Source organism: Lactuca saligna, chromosome 4 (assembly GCF_052625555.1).
Source record: "Lactuca saligna cultivar CGN05327 chromosome 4, ASM5262555v1, whole genome shotgun sequence".
Lineage (NCBI taxonomy): Eukaryota > Viridiplantae > Streptophyta > Magnoliopsida > Asterales > Asteraceae > Lactuca > Lactuca saligna.
In genome coordinates this window covers 125,910,884-125,933,177 of record NC_136420.1, presented here as the reverse complement: position 1 = coordinate 125,933,177, position 22,294 = coordinate 125,910,884, and the positions used below count along the sequence as shown (strand labels likewise).

The window sequence follows — 22,294 nt, the reverse complement described above, 5'->3', positions numbered from 1 at the left end:
GATGGTTGTTACTTGACGTGGAGTAGAACTTCCCCCCTCAACCTGCGAGGTAGAAGTATTGAGTGACACTTCATTAGATGGAGAAAGACCAGATAGTTCAGCATGCTGCATTTGAACTTCCAGTGATACAAGGTCTTCACATAGTTTAGTAGTCTCTACTAGGTCAAAAGATCATCATATTTTATTTCAACTATGTTCAACGGACCCAAAGAGGCAGGAATATCAGTTTCCCTATGATCGCTTTGATTTCAGTTGACGGAGCAGTGTTGCGGTTGTAATAGTCATCAAATTTGACATTTAAGCTTTCAACTATTAGTCTCATGCGTTTAATGAGTACCCTATAGGCCACCTAGTTTGTTGAGTAACCAAGAAAAATGCATTCATCAGATTTTGGTGAAACTTGTTAAGGTGATCCTTGTTGTTGATCACAAAACATCTACACCCGAAGATGTGAAAGAAACAGACATTTGGCTTGCGGTTGTTAAGGCCCTCATATTGATTTTTGTTGAGATGCCTGCATATAATTCTTCAGTTTTGAACAAAGCATGTTGTGTCCACTGCTTCGGCCTAGAAATTCAGAGGAAGATTAGAAAAGTTGAGCATTGATCTGGATACTTCCACCAGAGTTTGTTTTCTTCGCTCTACCACTTCGTTCTGCTGTAATGTGTAAGGGGTTGAGAAATTGTGACTGATGCCCTTTTAAATCAATAAAATTTTTCAAAAATGATTAGTGAACTCGGTTCCATTATCACTGCGGATGCAGCGCACTAGCAATTTGATCTGCAACTCGATCTCCTTGATAAAATTGATCATTACCTGCGGTGCTTTTGACTTAAGTATCAGAAAGATCTCCTTGATAAAATTGATCATTACCTGTGGTGTTTTTGACTTAAGTATCAGAAAGAAAATACACGTGAAACAAGTAAAATCATCCTTTATAATCAATATGTATTTCTTGTGGTGAAGACTGCATACATAAGATGCACTATAGAGGTCAATGTGTAAAAGCTCCTCTGTTCATAAATTAAGACTCAATCACCATTGGATGGCTTGCTTTGGACTATCTGCCACACTCACAGGCTGAGCATAGGGTATCATTATGATATTTCAGAATAGGGAGACCTCAGACGAGTTCCTCGGTGACAATATTGTTGATATAACGAAATTTGAGATGAGTTAACTTACAATGTCATAACCAGTTGACTTCTGAAACTTCTTTGGATATAAAGCATAGCTGCGGTTTCCCTATGATCAGAGAGACGTCCAAAGGATACATGATACCTTCGGATTTTGATTTGACCAAGCAAGTACTTCTATCATTTTTCATCACATAGAATAATTCATTATCACATTCAACTTGATGGCCTGCTTTACGTAGTTGTCCAACACTGATGAGATTGTGTTTAAGACCTTCCACATAAGCAACCTTTTTGATAGAAAAACTCCTAGTAGTAAGAACACCATAACCTCAGATTATCCCATTCATATTGTTGCCGAATGTGACTTTTCCACCGTTGCTAATTTGCCTAAAATCCCGAAGGTATTCCAATGTTTCGGTCATGTGTTGTAACAACGTGAATTTTCAAAACAATTTTTCATTTTTAAAACATATATTCATTCACAAGGTAATATAAAAACATAATTTATCCAATGTTATCACAACAAAATAAATCCCAGAATCTCAAAATATTAACTCCATGAGTGTGTATGGATCATGCCGGCACCTTCCCACGATCCTCGCTAGTACCTGAAACACATAACACATAACACGGTAAGCATAAATGTTTAGTGAGTTCCCCAAAATACCACATACAACACATATTAGCCGCTCGAGGTTATAACTCTGTATGACACTCTGGTCAATGTGTCTCTGTGAGAACCTCCAGTCCCATAACTTTGTTGACCCTCTGGTCCTAACTCTATGGACCTTTCGGTCCTAACTCTGTGAACTCTGAATCATACATCGTACAAATCACATAGGAATCACATCATACGAAAGCATACAAGATACTCTGTCACATAACTCTAATTACCACTCTAGGTAAAGTATAGTGAGAAGACTCACCTTGAGTAACTCGGTAAATCTCGAACTCGGTAATACTGGTCTAGCCCCCGCCTAATCACATGGAATAATTACTCTAATCAATACAACTCTCAAAGGCTAGACTAATCCCTCTCTAATTTCTCTCAGAAGGGTAAAAGACCATTTTGCCCTTCTTATGGCTCAAGGATCCAATTATTCACCAAACACTAAAAGTCAACAAAATTCATCCCTCCGAGTTATGCTGCGCATACCAAATCTGTATGCTAGGCATACCCGGTAACGTCACAAAAACGGGGAACACGACCCCTTACGCTACGCGTACTGGAATTACTCCCCACGTAAATCCCAGTTTCATACTCCTTTGATTTTTGGGTCTTAATCAGTTAAGACAATTACTCATACTTCAAATCTGACTTCCCTAAGGTTACCCAATCCATAAAGTCAAGAACTTTAAGCCTTTGCATTGTTGTAAAGCTCCCTAATCATTCTAACACCTTTCCTCCTTCCTCATAAATTCTAGATCTCATGCATGGATCAATATTCACATTCAATATTTGATTTTTATGAACCCACAACTCATAATACTCTGAAATATAGTAGATTTAAGCTTATGGCGACCTTTTACTCATAAAGTCTCCACCTTGGGACCAAAAACCCTAAATATTGGTCCATGAAGCACAAATCAACAATAACAAGGAATGATCTCAGCTTTTTACCTCCAAATGTAGCTTCTTCCTCTGTAGAACTTAGATCCAAGCATGCACTCCAACTTCTAGCCTCCACAAGAACTTCCTCTTTTTCTTCTCTAACACACAAAGGAACTTTTAGCTCAAGAATCCTCACACACTAGCTTGGAACGAAAATACTACTCTCTTAGGTTTTTTCTCTGACGAATGGTGGCTGGGGACATGACCAACACATTCCTTTTATAGCCTACAAGCCTCAATTAGGGTTTAAATCTAGGCCCGCTACGCCCAGTGTACCTAGGCGAGTCCACATCCACTTAAGTGCATGAGTACGCACAATGTACTCTTCAGTACGCCCAATGTACCTAAGTGAGTCCACGTCCACTTAAGCGCATGAGTACGCACAACGTACTCTTCAGTACGCCCAATGTACTCAACGGCTATAATATTTCTTTAGGGACTAATCTTAACAACTTGAAAAAGATAAGGACTAAATGATTATACCTGAATTTTGGGATGTTACATGTGCAAGGAGCATACACTATCAATTAAAGATTCATCCTCTTGTTCCTCCTTGCACATTTATTGAGACTTACATGATTAGTTTTGGAACCCAAACGAGTTTGGAGCCTGGGGAAACTGATGTTTTATTAATTGATGCATGAGCCAAGGTTGCAGGGACAGGTTTAGTGTCAGTTTTTGAGGCCTAGTCCTAGGTTGAATTTTTGAATTGTGGTGACATTTAGAAAAGTTACGAGGTTTTTGAGATTTAGAAAGGTTACAAGATTTGACATGAGATGAACCATTCTGATAATGACATTGACATTAACATACATGATTTTTGTCATTTACCCTGACACTTTTCTTGGTCAGTGGTCGGTGTGAACAAGTAGGCTTGTGACCAGTCCGAAAGAAGTGAGATCTGACAGTGATGTTGTTCAGATTTGAAAGAGTGTGTTTTGTTGGAGTGGGAGCACGAGGAGATTTCTTGAAAGGTGATTTCTTAAACCTTGTATGTGATTTTAAAAGTGTTGGAGTTGGTGAAATCCATTTCCATTTTGGGTCCTCTGTAGGATAGATTTGAAATCCATTACTGCGAAAAGACTTGACTTTCTTTTGGGTTGTGTTAGATGTTTTTTAAATGATATTATAAACATGACATTCCTTTTTGTTTGTTTTCTTGATTGAAGAGTTTTCTGAAAAATAATTTGAGAAAACAATCTTTTCTAGACTCTTAGATTTTTGAATGTTTACTTTTTTTTTGTTTTTCAAAAAGATTCAGGGTTTTTGCCACGAGAGCGAGCTTCATCTTTGAAATCCTTTTTTGCCTCATTTTTTGGAGAACAACAGTCATTGATGTTCAACTGTGGTTTACTAGAAACCTTTGATAATTTTTAAAAACGAGGGTTTGATTCATCCGAACTAGAAAATTCAGGATTTTGAGAGCATTGACAAACTTCAAAATTTTCTATGGGTATTTTATGATGAATTAGTGCTCTTGATAATCGTTTGTGGTAAGAAAGACTAGACTACCACAGAGTAAGTTTGAGTTGAGGCTTTAGTGGGACACATGATAATAGGTAGATGGATAGACTGACATACTGCGGTCTGAAGTCAGAGATGGAAAGTCCATCGAGACTTCGGGTTCTTCCATAATAATTTCCTCATCAATTACTAATGAGGCCTGAGAATTGGGATCAATTCTACCAAGGATAGGAATTTGATATCACGAGTGACTTGGAAATTTAGGAAGAATTTCCTCAATATCACAATTGTTACTCAGATTATGAAGTCTATCGAAGTGAGTCCTAATATCTTCAGGAAAGGTTTTATTATTAACAGGAAAAAGGAACTTTCTGTCTGGAGGGACATATGGATGGTCTTTGCTGAATTGGGGTGATGAGTCCTTTGCGGTGGAATACCTATTGGACCGACCCCAATTATAGGTGTTGTCTGCAGTTCCATTTTTTATGAAATTTTCAATAGTTTCACTTTCATTAAAGAGTTTTCTATTAAAAGATTTAAACATACAATTTCACTATGAGCTAAATTTCTTTGGTTCAAACGTATCTCTAACTACGTTTCACTTAACATTGTTGCATCTTTCTTTAACACTAAGTCCTTTTCTACCATAGCTAATTTGAGTCTTCTGTTATCCAGTCGTCCTCTTACGTGAAACATCTCTTGGGATGCATTTGTTATAGTCTATAAGGACGACAGCACATGTGTCATTAAGATAGTCTATAAAGGGTTAACAATCATGCATGCTATAATTTAGAGATTGAATCATAAGTTTTTCCTGTTCATCAATGTTGAGGGTCCCATCTTTTTCCATTTAGCAGTAGTTCTTTTCCAGCTTTTTAGACCCATCCTCATTAGCAATCGCCATCATAAAAATCTAGCCCTTTCCCTTAACATTGCAAATGTGTTCCTCCTCATCCTTTGATGACCAAACCTGATGGTCTCTTTTTACTTGGGCTACATATGTTCTTTGTTTTGCTTTCTCTTCCATTTCTTATGCCATCCTAAGATAGAATGCTCTATCTTTTACTACATTAGCTTTGCAGTCTTTGGCAAAATGGTTCTCCTTGTTGCACTTGTGACATATTACAACATCACTTTTATCTTCTGAAGGGGTACCAGAGTAAATTGAAATTGTGGGCTTTAGTGCCTGTTTGGGTTGAGTGTTGTGAAGTTGCGGGGTGGGTGAGTGTTTTTGGAGAAACGAGAATGATTGTTTGAGGATTGAAGTTGTGTTTGAAGGGAGGTTTGTTGAACTGCTGATTTTTATGAAAAGAAGAGGGTGATAGTAGGTTGAACTGTTGGCTAACAAGAGCAATTGCATTATGGAATTCTTCATCATCATCATACTCTGATTTAGCTTTGCATGACTGTAGAGAATTTTCATACGAGGGAGCGTAAGATTGAGTATCTGTTGCATGTGCTATGAGAGCTATTGGCCCTCCGAAGTCAGCACAATCCTTGAGTATGGTAGATTCTTGTGTTGACAATTCACCATAGAGCTTTTAAAGAGATAAAGAGCGAATCTTTCTATCTCCTTGGACTATCATCTTGGCAGTTGTCCAGTGTCTTCTCAAGCCATTAAGAAACTGGAGGTTTGTCTCATGGTTTCCTCAAACAGTACCCGCATTTGACAATTTTGTGACAATCAGGTTGAATCTTTTGAAGGAGTCTTCCAAACTTTCACCAACATGAGCTTTGAAGGTATTGAACTCATTGAATGCAATTGTAAGCTTCTTATCTTGAGCTTTTTCAGTGCGTTCGTATAGATTCTAGAGAACATCCCCAATTTCTTTAGTTGACTTGCAATTTATGATGATATCGAAGTTGTCAAGAGCAACTCCGCATGATATCTCATAAGGCGATTGCATCGTTTTCCATTTTATCAATATGATGTTTTTTAGGACGATTCATAGCTGGTTGACCACCTCCTCCTAGTTTGACTTGAGCATTGTCGGTTTGAACTGGAGTAAGAACAGGGACAAGAGGTCCTTCTTCTACAGATCTCCATACATATCTTCCAAGTCTTCGCAGATACCTTTCTATTCTTTGTGACCAGTGATGATATTCGTTTGCCACAAGTTTCGAGCTCTATTCGAACCACCAACACTGTTGGAAACATTGATAGACAATCCTTGTGCCATATTTCCTTGTTCTAAAAACATTTTTAGTTTTTTTTACATGAGCTTCAGTGGTATAGAAAGCCTTTTCAGATCAGAGTTTTGTTTAAAAAGCAACCACTTTGGCTCTAATACCAATTGTTAATAGAAAAACTTGAGTAACACACTGGAGAAAACATTAGAACAATAAATAATGTGGAATGGAATTTAACTCAGAGGATCATAAAGCTCAACAATAATAAGCAGAGTTAGATAGTTAGATAGTTAGATGCGGAAATGTAAGGAAATATAAATGACAACAAGTATTATATCAAGTATACACATAAGTTGATTCTTAAAAAGAATTTCAATCAATTGAAGTTAGTGAGTGAGATCAAAGAGAGTATTATATCAAGTATACACATAAGTTAGTGACTTTCTATGAAGAGAGTTTGCAAGCAGTTTAGACGATATGTGAAGAGTAAGTAAGATGAGATGTGAGAATCAAGATGCATGTAGATGTGTGTTCATTTAGAAAGTGAGAACTCCTTTTATAGAGTCTTAGATATTAGAGGGGTCCTATCTGTTTAACGTTGCCATGCAAGGAACATTGGATAAAAGATAGTACTTTAGAAACAAATAGATAAAAGATTAAGACTAAGTGCTAATGATGATCATTGCGGTTGCTGAACATGACTTTCAATGAGCTTGATTAGGGATTGGTTGCGGATCAAAGATGAATGTGGTCTGATGAAGTTTAAAAGGGTCATTTTAATGTTTCAATTGTGGTGATTCTTTAGATCCTTGTTCTTGACTTTCTTCTTGAAATTCCTTTTTCCCGTCCGAGTTGTTTCTGTCGATGGGCATTAAATGAGTGATAATTTTCCAACTTCTAGTGGAAATGGCTTGGATGTGAGCTCCTCTTGGGTTTTTTCAGTTTTCCTTGGAGGTCCTCCTATAGGCCTTTCATTGAATTTCATAGCTAGTTGCCCGAGATGTTGTTCTATGTTGAGGATTGAAGATTCTTGATTTCTCAATAGTGCTTGTTGGTTTTTCATCATCTCTTGTTGTTCCTTCATCATTATTTGTTGCTCCTTCATCATTATTTTGTGTTCTTTAATTGCTACTTCAGTTCCCTTGTTCCTTTTTTCAGATGCGACTATAAATCGTGTGAGCATGGTATCAAAATCAGATTTTGTTTCAACCGATGGTTCCTCTCTTTGGTAAAATCCTCTCCCTTTTTGTTCATACTATTCTTCCTTCGCCTTTTTGATATTCATCATAGGATAACCACCTTTTCTTGGGCTTTCTCTAATCTTCATCAAAACAATCACCACTCGAGCAACAAGCTTGAACCTTTTTGTTTCCATTCTCATGAAGGTCACAATCTCTAGTTAAATGCGGCCCGTTATAGTTTTCACACCCAACTCGGATAGCATGGATTGTTTGATCCATCATATTTATTCTTCTATTCATGTTTTTCAACATTTCCAGTACTGCTGAAAATTCTTCTGAGGTAGCATTAGCAGATCCCCTCGTTACATCATTCCTTGGATTATGGTATTCTTTAGAGTTCTTACATAATTCTTCAACAAGTTCCTTAATTTCCGCTGGACTTTTCTTAGTTAACGGGCCTTGAGAGTCAAGGACTTGTCTTTACCCCATCATAAAAGATTGACACTTCTTGCTGCATGTTGAGGTCATTTTGAAGGAAATTTCTAAGTAAACCCTTATAGCACTCCCATGCTTCATATAGTGACTCCCCCATTTGTTGTTCAAAACTGGAAATCGCCTTTGTGAGCTTAGCCACCTTGGATGGCGGAAAAATTTGTCCCAAAAACAATTCACGCATCCCTATCCACATCGTTATCGCGCCTGGTGAAAGTGGCTTCAGCCAATCCTTCGCAGCTCCCTTGAAAGTGACAGGGAGCATCCTCAATGACATCATTTCTCTTCGAACATTTGGAATATTAAAGTAGTCGGTGATGTCATTGACTTCATCTTGATGCTTATAAGCATCCTCATGATCCTTTATGTTGAGATGAATCTCCTTCAATGCAAAAAAGATGTGCCCCTTAAGATGAAATGTGGCAGTGGCGGGTATGGTGTGTTGCACAATCCCTAATCCGGTGTCGTCTCGAACTCTCTTTTTGTACGCCTCCATCGAAAAGTCGGTAATGTTCACCATGGTGTTTTTGGGTTCTTTATTTATCTCACTTTCTGTTTCAGATTCAGTTTCACTTTCTTCCTTTTTTGTTTCATACTCGATATCTTCCTTCATTGGGTTGCTCTTCGTGTCTTCGTCCTTTTGTGTTTTTCAAGATTCCCCCACTTTTCCTTTCTTCTTTCTAAAAAACGACTTGATATTCTTAAAAGGTGACATATTTGGTTTATCGGATTCTCATACGTTTTTGTCTTTGTTTTTGCGAAAAGCGGATTTTAGGTCTTCAAATGGTGGGATCAAGGAGGAATTTAATCCATAGGTCATAAACGATCTGCAAATAAACAAAGGAAATGCATAAAAAGAACAAAAACGAAAACTGAAGTTCAACTGTTACGATCCCACAGCGTGGTAAAAATTACCATGTCGTGGTGAGTCAAATGGAAATAAAACTGAAAATAAAAGAAAAATGATAACTAAACAGTATCTAATCCTAATAACATAGCTGAAATAAAGTAACTAAAGTTGCACCATTCCCCGCCAACGGCGCTAAAAAGTTGATGTGTATTTAATGTGTATATATATTTGTTCAAGTTCAAATTGATAAAATAATGTGTCTTTCACTAGACTATTAAACACACTAGCTAGTGTAACTAATTATGTAATAGTATGGCTATGGTAAGAATAAGTTTCGAACTCAAAGAACGGTGTTTTGGCTAACTTTATTTCACTATTTAATACTTACTAATAAAATCAGAAAAGGGTTTGTTTTCCTAGTTTTCCAAGACTGGATACTTAAATTCCCAAACTAACTAGTTGTCAATTAATTAAGCTAAAACTAAACTAAGGCAAGATAGCAACGACAAATTAACCAATGTGAGTGAGAGACTTTGGTTTAGCTTCAAATTTACTTTTCATTGTGGTTGATTTCTGGAAGTGCAATGGATTTTAGTTTCTTCAGTTACCGATTCCTAAAATGACCAAATTAGTATTCATTAATTTAATCCTTTAGCAAACTAGCTTATTTATTTGGTGATCAAGTGGACAAACTTAAAAGCTAACTAGTATTCAGTTTAAATTGGTTAGACTTGTAAATGATTGATCAATTTAGTTCATTGATTGAATTCAATATATAATTTGTCATCATATATTTGGTCCTATACTTTTTTACCCACTTTTCTACTTAACCCTAGGTTTTGTTCACAACTCTAGTCCTACAATTTTGCAATTCACAAGATCATAAGATTCAAATTCAATTAAGGAAGATAGTAAGGCTAACTTAATCAAATTTAACAATAAGTAGAGAAAACTAGTTATCAAAAGTACTTGAGGTAAGCAAAAACCATCAAATAACCAAATAACTAAATCCAATCCATAAATAAACAATCAAACTTAGGCTAAACGAAAGTCATGAGTATTTAGCTCAAGATTTCAGCAAACAAAAACACAAAATCGAAATTCAAAGAGTTTGAAACGGTAGAAACTAATTAAAAATCAAAGTGTAGAGATTTGTTGCCTTAATTCTCCTACTTCTAACGATATGATCGAATTCCTTGCTTCCAATCCTTAGAACAGGTGCTTCTCCGTAAAAAGTAACAATTCTTTTCATAGTTAAAAGTCAAAATTCACAGGACAATGAGGTCTATATATAGTTTTCCAGAATTCAGATCACCATGACATGGCAAGGCCACCACGCAGTGGTCTTCATGTTTATACCGTGCTCTACAAGTATTCGAAGCAAATTTGGATTCTTCAAGTGAGCACGCCGTGGTAAGGCCTCCACGACGTGTTGGGTATATTTTTCATCATTTTAAAACTTCAATTCATACTTTCAACTCCCAGGTCCAGCTTCCTGCCTCCAGCTACCAGCTTCTGGCTTCATTTTGCGCTCCACGCGTGTCTTTTATCCCTGCAACATAATTCATAGTAAATTAAGTATCCTTTGGGTGTACAAGTAATTAAAATATTAAGTTATGATGTATAATTATGTGTATAAATATACACATATCAACATTCCAATCCATCAATTAACCATTCTACTTCCAGCTGCAAAACCCCAGCTGAACATAATTATCACCCCCTTCCGGAGTCCCCGCGACTCGCATTCCGGCCTCAAGCAAAACCCTCGAAGCCTCAAATCCAAAAACTCCTGTGATAGCCTCTCTCACTGAACCCGTAGAATGTAATGAGTACAGAACATCTCCCTGATCCCAAGTAATTGCAACGCTCTACCCATCAAAATATGTCCTAGTAAAAAGTCCGAGTACTGGAAAGCACAACCAACTCCTCCCTTGCCGCCGTTATAGCTGATGTAGCTGCTGCGACAGCCGTCTCAACAAGGGCTTCATAGCTCTCATCAAAATACTGAACCATAATGGTCAAGATAGACCCAAACATCTCCGAAATCTGACCCCAGACTATCTCAATCACCTCCTCCTATATAATCTCCCTGACACGATCCTCTGACCATACAGGCCCATCCTGGCTGCAAGCTCCCGATCCTGACATGGATCCAATCTCAAAACATCTCGTAACCATTATTATGATAATACACCAGAATGATCTCTAATAACCCATATAATAACAAAGAACCAACTTCCAACTAAACCCTATGGGTTGTGAGTTCCTTGCTACGCATATGGGTTCTGTGATTTCGGTAGTAAGGGCCCATACTACCTTCCACAACTACCTATATTTGTCTCAAGTATCGCCACAATGCCCTAACAATATGCATAAACATAGCAAGCATTCAATTCTTACTCCTAGAGGAACGCTAAATATCTCATACTAGACTACCGACCTCGCACAACCCACCCATGAAACTTCAACCAACCCTGCAGTACTCGTGTATGCTAAACATACATAACACTAGACCCTATAGAATTTCAAATACTCGATCCTAACCTAAGCACTTCATCAAAAAAGAACGGGAAATAAGCCCAAAACAAACATTCTCAGGCTATGAGATCTTAACTATGTATGATCATGATGCTAACACTAAGCAATTACAGTAATGATGTCAATTTCATATATGGAAAAAACCTGGCCTATCGGGCATCATATACTCAGGAAATTCTATCAGGAAATTCCTAAAGATCCCTAGTCTAGTAATAGTGTGATGTTCTAACATATCCCATAAATCAAATCATCCATAAGGTATTTTGGGGTCTATCCGCGAGCTTCGACTGATCGTACACTTGCATCCTCCTTTATTATTTTTAAAACATTTTAAGAAAATCATTTTAAAATCTTGTCCTCAGTTTGGGACTGGAGAAACACGAGTGTTTCCTCCAATTCACTCAAACCAAGGCTCTAATACCAAGCTGTAACACCCATAAAAATCATGCTAAATTTAAACCTTTTAAAATAGTTCAAAAACCAATAATTATTACAAACATGTTTTCAAAATGGTTTAATGTCAGAGTTTCCCAAAATCAAACCGTAAAAACATAAGGAGGTGCACAATCATGCCTTTTCCTTCCCGCGATCATCAGAAGTACCTGAAAAAATAATCGATAAATGTAAGCTCGAAGGCTTAGTGAGTTACCCCCAAAATACCAACGCCATACAGATATAACCATATTATATAAACAAATACAGTACGCATAATGAGCCATCAGTGTGACTGGACTGCCTCATAGGCAATCAGTCTATTTGGACCGCTCTTCGAGCCTTCGGCACAGTTGGAACGCTTGTTAGGGCCTTTAGCGTATCCGGACCGTTCGTCCGGCCATTGGCCTAACTATACGCCCTCCCAGGTCTGCAGTCTATCCGGTCGACCCTGGGTATGTTGGCGTAGAACACAAAGCAAGACCTACCTTAACCTAATCTCCCAAACCAGCAAACATGTGTACATACATATAAACAAATAATCACACAAATGTAACAGATCACTAATCATGGAAACCATCCTATAACCAGGATATCGATCTAACCGATCAATAAGATAGCAACCATCCTATAACCAGGATGCTGATCTAACTGATCTCTAACATAGCAACCATCCTATAACCAGGATATTGATTTAACGGATCACTAACATAGAAACCATCCTATAACTAGGATACTCATCTAACGGATCACCAACATAGCAACCATCCTATAAGCAAGATACAAATCATAAAGCATAGCGTGTAATAAACCTGGATACAAATCCGAAAAGGGCAGGAAATGGTGCCTTCGACCCTGTTCGTATAGTGAGGACAACTCACCTCACACTACTGAAGTACCACGGATAAAACTCCATCTGTTGGATGACAAATTACCTAACTTTCAACATCAAACAGTACCTAGTTAATAATTGGGTTCCAAGACTAAGGTCCAACTCACACCGCAAAGGCCCAATAGTCAACTAATGGGCCAAATCTCAACATATGACCCAATTTTCCAAATAGGGCCCAACCCTCTATTGGTATTACCTTAAGGCCCATCCATTTATTCTAGTCCAAAGTCTTGGTATTCCAATGGCCTAATATCACATAATCATAAAGGCCTAATTATGACCCATCTATGGCCCAATTTTCCAAATTGGGCCCAAGTCCTTCACATGGGCCTTATCCTAAAGCAAATCCAATTATTGTAGTCCATTTACTTATTCTTGGATAGCCCATCGAAAATCCAATCACCAAAGCCCAACAGGAAGGCCCAACTTAAGGCCCAAGTAAAATTAGAGTTTTCACATGAAATAATGATTAGGGTTAAGTGTTCCTACTTAACCCATTAAGGACTTAATCCATTAAGTCCTATATTTCCTTAAGTTAATTGTAAAGGATTATTAATTAATATTTTAAGTTTATTAAATAATTCTAGTATGGGTCCCGATCAAATCCCCAAAATCAGGGTTTCATGACATTAGGGTTTTCCAAACACGAATGAGGGTTTCCAACCTAAATACTAGCACATTAGTCATATGGTTGGGCTTTTAGGTCACTTAGGGATTCATTGGGCCCATTAGGATTAAACATGTCAGGCACCACCCACTACCACCTCGGGTAGTGGTGGTCAACGGTGACTCATGGCGATCGCCACCACCTTTTGGTGGTGGTTATGAATTTTAGCTAAACAAATATCCAAGCCTCCCAAAATGACAATCACATACACAAAAGCACACAGCCACCAAAGGTGGCTGGTGGTGGCGGCATAATGGTGGCATGAGATGGCAACCACCACCTCCCGGTGGTGACAGGTGTTTTCTTTGATTATTCTGGGCATACAACACATTTTACATCGAAATATCCAAATAAACACACACACACACACACAACCACTCTATCGCGACAGGCGGTGGTCGGAGGTGCTAGCCACTACCTCACGGTGGTGGTGGCTTACTTTTTATTCCAGATTACATAGCACACACACACACACAATGCAATACAGTAACAATACACCTCACACCTAACTTATGAGACATACACATGCATCTTTGCTTGAAAAGGGGACCCAACAACCACCTACGGTGGGTGGCGACGACTGTGAGCGAAACAGCTGGCAACAACAACACGAACGACAACCGGAAGGTCACGAGCGATAGCAACAATCAGAATAATGGTTTCTATGATCTCTAACTAGCACAACTTCATTCGGCTGCTCTCGGTGGTCTTTCCTCGGCTACAAACGACGTTTGGTGAAAGACCCAAACTTTCATATTTCTGAAAGACCCAAACTTTCAGTCTTCACAGTATTATTACTCCAAAACATGCTACTTACATATTCATAAACGTAATATTTTACATAGATAAAGAGGTTCCAAACTACTGGATACAAACCGTCTATTACAAAGTGTTATATATTACATAACTACCTAGGATATTGTAATTGAGACAAACATAAACTAAAGTACAATAGTACTATTACACACTATTCTAAATCTTTGAATAGTATATGATCATACTGGTTACTTATCACCTGCAATTGTTAAACATTGATAGGGTAAGCGTTGACGCTTAGTAAGTTCAATAATAGATACAATATAACGTTCTGCCATATATATACATCAATATGGTAGAAGCAAAGAGGAACAACAAAGACATATGTGAAATCATGTGACAAGCGTTCATATCAATCAAAGACTTTATTCAAAGATATACTTTCTAATGCTTGATATACATCAATAAAACTTTGGCCCAAATGGCATAGAAGACATACAATTTCTGATTAATATCTTGTTAGATTTAAGGCTTATAGTCCTGTATAACCATTTGCCAATGCCATAGAATAGAAGTCATTCTCTTAGGGTGACATGTTCTACATGGACAGAGGCTACGTACTAGTACCAATGTGAATCTAAGTCCTTTCACTAATCACATGGTCAAAGGTATTACATTTGCTATAAAAATACCGAATAAAATAACACGGGAAAATAACCCAGAATAATAATACTGAAAAGCACATAGCACATATAACACATAACATACAATTGTTCCTATATATTGAACTCACCTTGAATTAAACGGGGGTCAAAATAGTAATTTGCGTAGCACTTCGGCTTTAAATATGACTTTCTATGTTGAAAAACGGGAGCTTAATTGAAAACAGGGCTCTGCAAAGGTAGGGGTTTAAAACTGAACAGATAAAATTTTCGGGCTGCTCGGGAGCTTTGGGACGTGTTTTGGATGCTAAAATTGATATCGGGGCTTCGGGGAAAGTCAAAATGAAGAAAATATGGAAAAGGGGTGAAAAGTGGCAAATTTCCAAAATTAGTCGGCAAGTCTCGCTGGTCTCCCTTTTATAGGTTGCAAGACCGAGGATTGCATGGTTGAGGAAGCCCCACGTCGCAGCTACGAAGTTCAGATCGAAGGGGAGGCGTGGCTCATGCAAGCTTCGGACACGCAGAAAGAGAAGCGGAGGCCACGAGGCTGCTGCAAGGCTCAGACGTGGCTCCGATGCGAACGATGCGTCAGAGGCTCGTGGGTGTTACGTGGCTGCTTCGGATTCCTCCACATATGCGACACGCGTCGGTCCTCGAACTGGGCCACGACTTCGGTGATGCAGCTACTTCGTGCGAGGTGATGTGGCCTCTTCTTATCCATGCAAATTTCTCGAAAATTGCACCCAAACTTCTAAAATCCATAACTTTCACATACGACGTCCGTTTTTGACGTTCTTTATATGCACGCGTTGCTAAAATTATGCTCTACAACTTTCCTTTAGACCTCGTCGTCTAGTTTTGACTTTAATTTTAATATTATTATTTTTAACAGACGGGGACAGGAAAATCCGTTAAAAATTCATAACTTCTTCATCCGACGTCCGTTTTCGTCAGACCTTTTACTGTTGTACTACAAATGACGAGACCTTCGATTCTTTTTTAGGAAATCGAGTTTTTAGTTGTCTACTGCTTATCCGAAACTTAGAAAAATCATAATTTCCTCATATGAAGTCAGATTTTGGCGTTCTTTTTATCGAACTTCTAGGTTTAATGAATAATACGACTTTCATTTAGATCACTAAGTCTAAAAAGTATTTTATCAAAAACTCACTTTGTACGTCATTCGGCGCCGTGCCGGTTTTGTCGCGGATCTTCGATTTATCATAACTTCTTTGTTATTACTCGGATTTCGACGAGGTTTTCGTCTACAAGTTTCTAACGGGATTATTTACAACTTTAAATAATAAAATTTTACTTATTTAAAATTTTATATTTTCGCTAAATTTCACTATTTGGCTTTTAATTGGAATCTCATAAGACTTCCAATATTTTCTGACTGATTCTAAACATAGTTTTACTTTATTTCTAGTAAAAACCATCTGTTAGAACTCAACACTAAATTTCACATAGTATTTCACAATATTATTCATTACAAAACACGATTTCAAAATGTGTATGTTACAAATGCCTCCTCCTTTTGAAGATTTCGTCCCCGAAATTATATCGATTAAAATAAATGGGGATATTTTGCTTTTATCTGATTCTTACTCTCCCAAGTATAGTTTGGGCCTCGATTTCAACTCGGATAATAGAACTGTCTCATCATAGATGCTCAAGCATTTGCGCAGATAAGTCACATGAAAAACATCATGAATACTTGCCAAATATTCAGGTAATTCTAAGCGGTATGCTTGCTTTCCAATTCTCTGGATGATTTTGAAAGGACCAACAATCTAGGACTCAACTTTCCTTTCATCCCAAATCGCAAATGGCCTTTCCATGGGGATACCTTAAGCATCACGAAATCACCCACTTAGAATTTCATAGGTCGTCTTCTCTTTTCTGTATAGGAGTTCTGTCGATCCTGGGTCGCTTTCATTGTTTCTCGTACGATTTGAATCTTGTTGGTGGTGTCTTGAATCATTTCAGGGCCTCCAAGGATCTTCTGTCCTACATCATGCCAACATAACGGCGTACGACATATGCGACCACATAATGCTTCATATGGTGGCATTTTGATTGAAGTGTGGTAACTGTTATTATACGAAAGTCGACAAGCGGTAAGTATTTATCCTAGTTACCACTGAACTCCAAGACACATGCACGAAGCATATCTTCTACTGTTTGGATTGTTCTCTCTGTCTGACAATCTGTCTGGGGATGATAAGCGGTGCTGAGAGCATACTCGCCCAAAAGTGAGAAGTGAAGCGAGTATCACAATCGAAATGATCTGTAGTGGCACACCATGTCTTGAAACAATTTCATCCAAGTATACTTGTGCATATTTCTCCAATGGAGCCGTTTCACGCATGGCGAGAAAATGTGCACTCTTAGTCAGGCAGTCAACGATTACCCAAATGCTATCATGTTGTCTAGCAATCTTTGGCAATTTGGTAATAAAATCGATGGACAGCTCTTCCCATTTCTATACATGAACACTAAGACTTTTTGGGGTTCGATAAGGCTTTTGGTGCTCTTCTTTGACTTGTAAGCATACTAAGCATTCCTGTACATATCTTCCAATGTCTCTCTTTAATCCAGGCCACCAATAATCATCTCTTACATCATAGTACATTTTACTTGTACCAGGATGTATTGACAGCTTAGACTTATGAGCTTCATCTAAAATCTTCTATCTTAATCCACCAATCTTTGGAATTCATAGTCGATTCTTAAATACTTTTAATCCTCGTGGATCATCAAGCAAAACATCAGCATAATGTACCATTCCTTCCTTCTTCACATTTTTTGGCTTTAAGGCCTCAACTTGCCACTTCTCTAGTTCATCAAGAATAGTGAACTTCACCATAGTGTGAGTAATAGTATAACACATACTATTACGATAAACCTTCCTTCTAAGTGCATCTGCAACCACATTAGCCTTTCCAGGATGGTACAGGATTTCGCAGTCATAGTCTTTGATCAGCTCCATGGCTTGTTGTTGTCTCATATTCAGAGTTTGCTGACTGAATATATACTTGAGACTCTTGTGGTCGGTAAACAATTGGCATTTCGTACCAAAAATATAATGTCTCCAAAGTTTTAGGGCAAATACTACTGCAGTGAGTTTGAGATCATGGGTGGGATAATTCTTTTCATAATCTTTCAGTTGTCTTGAGGCATAGGCTAGTACTTTACCACGTTGCATCAACACACAACTAAGTCCCAATCTTGAAGCATTGCTATACACGGAGAAATCATCATCACCTTCTGGGAGTGATAAGATTGGAGCATGAGTCAAAAGATCTTTTAGAGTTGAGAAAGCTTTTTCTTGGGCTTCACCCCATTCGAACTTCACTTCCTTCTGTTGGGTATTTGATGTTGCGTCTTGGGCTCGCCTCTTAGCCCATTTTGTATATGACATGGGCCTGTCCATCCGTATCTTGTTTTATTAGGTTTTGTGTATTAATAGATGCTTGCATGCATCTTTTTGGTAACTGATAGATCGTTTTTTTACGTGTAATTAAGAAGATCTCTTTTGTAACCCTAAAATCCTCTATAGCGGAAGTTCTTTATCGAGCTCTGCTGAGGATTGAACGTTCTAATCATTCGACTCATTCATATCCATTCTTGAGTATTGTTTCATTGTTTTACTTTCATTATCTACCTGTTGCAAAGATCTAATCGATCAAAGAGTTTTCATACCTCATCAATTGGTATCATAGCAGGAGGCTGTGTAATTCATACACATCTCTTCTGTGAAAGAAGCTATTAGGGTTTATTCTGCATTAACTAATATTTATTGAGCCGTCACTCCATAATTGACGTATCTCATTACTTATTCGTTTTGCCTTAATATTATATATTACAAGTCTGATCTTTCAAACAGGTTAAACGATCGAGCATGGACGACTCTAAACCAAATCCTATCAACATCTCAAATAGTATTAGGTCAACAACAAAGGATTCCAATCCTTTACACCCATGATTACGAAGTCTGGGCACATCACTTTGAAGATTATATCATTGGATCTGAAGACAATGAATATCTTATTTGGGAAGCAATCGTGTCTGGACCATTCGCTCATTCAGCAACGTCAAGAATCATTAAAACTCAGAAAGAGTATAATGATCTGTTGAAAGACGTAAAAGATGTTGCCCAAGATGAAAAGGATAAATTTCAGTGCAATATTAAAGCATTGAGACTAATCAGATTCGCTCTTCAATCTGACACTTTCAGGCTGGTGAGTTCGTGCAGCACTGCTAAAGAAATATGGGATAGGCTGCGAGAGCTATATTCCACAGACGAAGATCTCGAGCATTCAATTCAAACCTTACTTTTGTCTGAATTCGATGAATTTAAGCAGAATCCTGAAGAAACTGTCACTCAGACGTTTGATCGTTTCAATCATCTTCTCAGTAAGATGATTAAACACGATATTAAAAGGAAGTTGATTGAACAAAAGGTTACGTTTTTAAACGGTCTTAGATCTGAGTGGAGAGCAATTGTGTCCACTCTTAAAGCACATGAGCAATTCAAATCTTACTCATTCGCAAAGCTGGTAGGGATTTTGAAATCCCAAGAAAAGATTGTCTTGTAGGAGAAAAATGTGGTTTCGAGCTTGGGGTCATTGGCACTTCTGTCCAAAAGCAAAGGCGTGATGGAAGATGAAGATCTTAACTTAGAAGACCATGACCTTACCTCTGAAGACTATGCAATGATGGTGTCAAACCCGAAAAAGCTCATCAAGAAAAGGTTCCCTATCAATAAGAACCATAATTGGGAGGGAAGTTATAGTTCTGAAAAGGTCAGGGAAGAACCAAAAACAGAAGAACCAAAGAAAGAACCGAAAGTTGAAGGAGATTCGGGAGTGAACTGCTACTATTGTGGAGGAAAGAACCACTATGCCAAAGACTGTGTCCTAAAGAAAATGGCAGAAAAGGATGAGGAGAAAGATGAAGAAGCTATGTTAATGAAAAAGCTGGAAGAGATAAAGAGAAAGAAAACTATCACTAACCCTTCAATGAATGCTTTAATTGTACAGGGTTATGTAGCGGATGATGAGTTCGGTCGCGTGGAGGTCTGGTCAACCAACTCTGAGGATGATGAAGTCAGGAAGCCATCTCATGGAAAGGATTATGTTGCGAAAGATGAAGGAAGCGGTGGAAAGTGCTTGATGGTGTCGGATGTATCTCAAATGAGGGGATACAACACAGACAGTGGGAATAGAGACATGAAGAGCGAAAGGACTTGTGTTTCACAGCAAAACCTCTCAGCGTGCCGTTTAATGAGCTTGATGAATTAATCAAGAAGGTACAATCTAATTTTGTTTCATTCAAAGTCCCACAAAAATCATATGAAAAGGAATTAAAAAATGTAAATTGAAGAATCTCTCATCTAGATAGCAGTTTAACTCAAACACGGGTCACCAATTCTAACCTAACTGACCAAATAAGCAGGGTGTGTTCAAAGAGTGAAGAACGGAGGATGTGGATAGAGCTGAAGGAGGCGGAGCTGATCAAATCCAAAGACGAAAACATTTATTTGCAAAGAGATAATTTAAAACTTTTCAAACAAAGAAATGTGTTTTTTTTTATTTCTAAGCGTCTTTATTCTAATATTACTCAACTACATCTTAATTGCGAAATAGGACAGAAAATTCATCACATGATTTTGCCCTTCCTTGAGTTTCAGGAAGATGAAATCGATGCTGAAGCATACAATTGCGAAAGTGTAGTTTCATCTGAGGATGTAAATCCGACTTATATGTATGGCCTAGACAAAATTGAATCTTTCATAAAGTCCAAGGACCATAAGGACATGCTGAAAAACTTTTGGATGAAAATGATAAACTGAATCTAAGGACCGAAACCATACAAAAGTTTGACTCATTGAATGCCAATTTGAGCTCAGAAAACAAAATTAATGTTGAAAATGCATCTGAGCTTAATGAGGATGATGATATGAGTGAAATTTCTATAGAGGATGAAGTTGACTGTTCTGAGTTTGTCAAGAGCGAACCCGAAAACCACAAAAATCTTATCTCAGAAAATTCTGTGGAGTTTGCTCGGTTTTCCCAACAAAAGTCCCCGATTCTTGAAGAAAAGGCTGTTGTATACCTTAAAAAGGTAGGGACAACTCCAAATCAAGTGTATAAGGTCACAGGTGTATCTGAACATCAGACAGCCTAAGTCACAGCCATTGTAAACGAAGATAATGCTAATGGTTGTGATGAGTTCTTCTGGTCTGCCCCTATCGACAATGCTGATGAAACAGTTGGTCTATCAGAGCGAATATCCTAGAAAACAAAAGGAAGATCTATTCCAGAGCCACTGAACAAGCCTGATAACTTTGACGTGCCAAGCACTACCGGCACTAAAGAAATCCCATTAGATAAAGTCACCCCTTCTACCGAAAACTCATCTACAACAAACGAACCTATTGTTCAAAAGCCAAAACAAAAGGCGAATATTCACAGGCAACCCAAACAGGTGAGAAACCAAAAGCAACAGAGGAATCTGAGATATAAGAAGAATCTCTCAGAGCGAAAACAGTTCTGGCAATCTCAAAACGATCATTTTTTTGATCATAATAGGAAGTCAGAGAAAACGGATTTTAGACCGCAAGGAGGTATTCACAATCGAAAGCATAGGTTCGGCTCAGAACACACAAACAACCGAAAGCATAGGTTCGGCTCAGAGCACTCAAGCAACCGAAAGCACATGTTCGGTCCCGAGAGCACTGGTTATCAAGGCTCAAGGTTCGGTCTATCCCATGACCACCAACAAAAAGGTCACCTAAAATATCAAGTCAAGCTAAATTCTCTCTTTCTAACTCTTCTCAACCTCATTCTAAATTAAATTATGTTCAAACTCAGAATCCAAAATCTTCAACAGATTTGAAAGGAAAATCGAAGGTTTCCTCGGTCAAGAGTGATCAAAAGAATTCCAAAGTTCAAACACCTGAACCTAAAATCAAACCAACTGCAACAAATCCCAATAAAATTAAAGTTTACACCATTCAAAAGAAAAATGAAACAACTTTAATAAAAAGAACATATTTCGTTGATATCTCTCTCACTATTCCTGTTCCTGTGAAAGGCTCACGTGGACCCAAGAAACTTTGGGTTCCTAAATCTGCTTAATTTTTGTAGGTTATCAGTGACGAGCAGTTCGACGAAGAATGGTATATTGACAGTGGATGCTCGCGTCACATGACAGGAAGGAAAGAAGAGCTGAGGGAATTTCGATCTCTTTCAAATGGTGGAAATGTCAAGTTTGGGAACAACTCATATGGCACGATTAAAGGGTGTGGTATGATAACGAATGGAGAGTTCACAATAAGAAAGGTTGCATATGTTGAAGGACTGCAACACAATCTCATCAGTGTGTCTCAGCTTGTTGGAGGTACTGGTCTTAAAGTTTCATTTGATGATGAGGGTTCGGAAATCATAGAGAAGAAGACAAAAAGGGTAA

The 22,294-nt window shown here is 38.0% G+C and overlaps 1 non-coding gene across 1 annotated transcript; it reads left to right on the top strand.

Moving 5' to 3' along the window:
- The first annotated feature begins 8,047 nt into the window (after window positions 1-8,047).
- On the top strand, window positions 8,048-8,154 carry LOC145044422 (small nucleolar RNA R71). The gene has a single exon (XR_013681375.1). It is a non-coding gene; the product is annotated as a small nucleolar RNA R71 (small nucleolar RNA).
- Window positions 8,155-22,294: the final 14,140 nt, after the last annotated feature.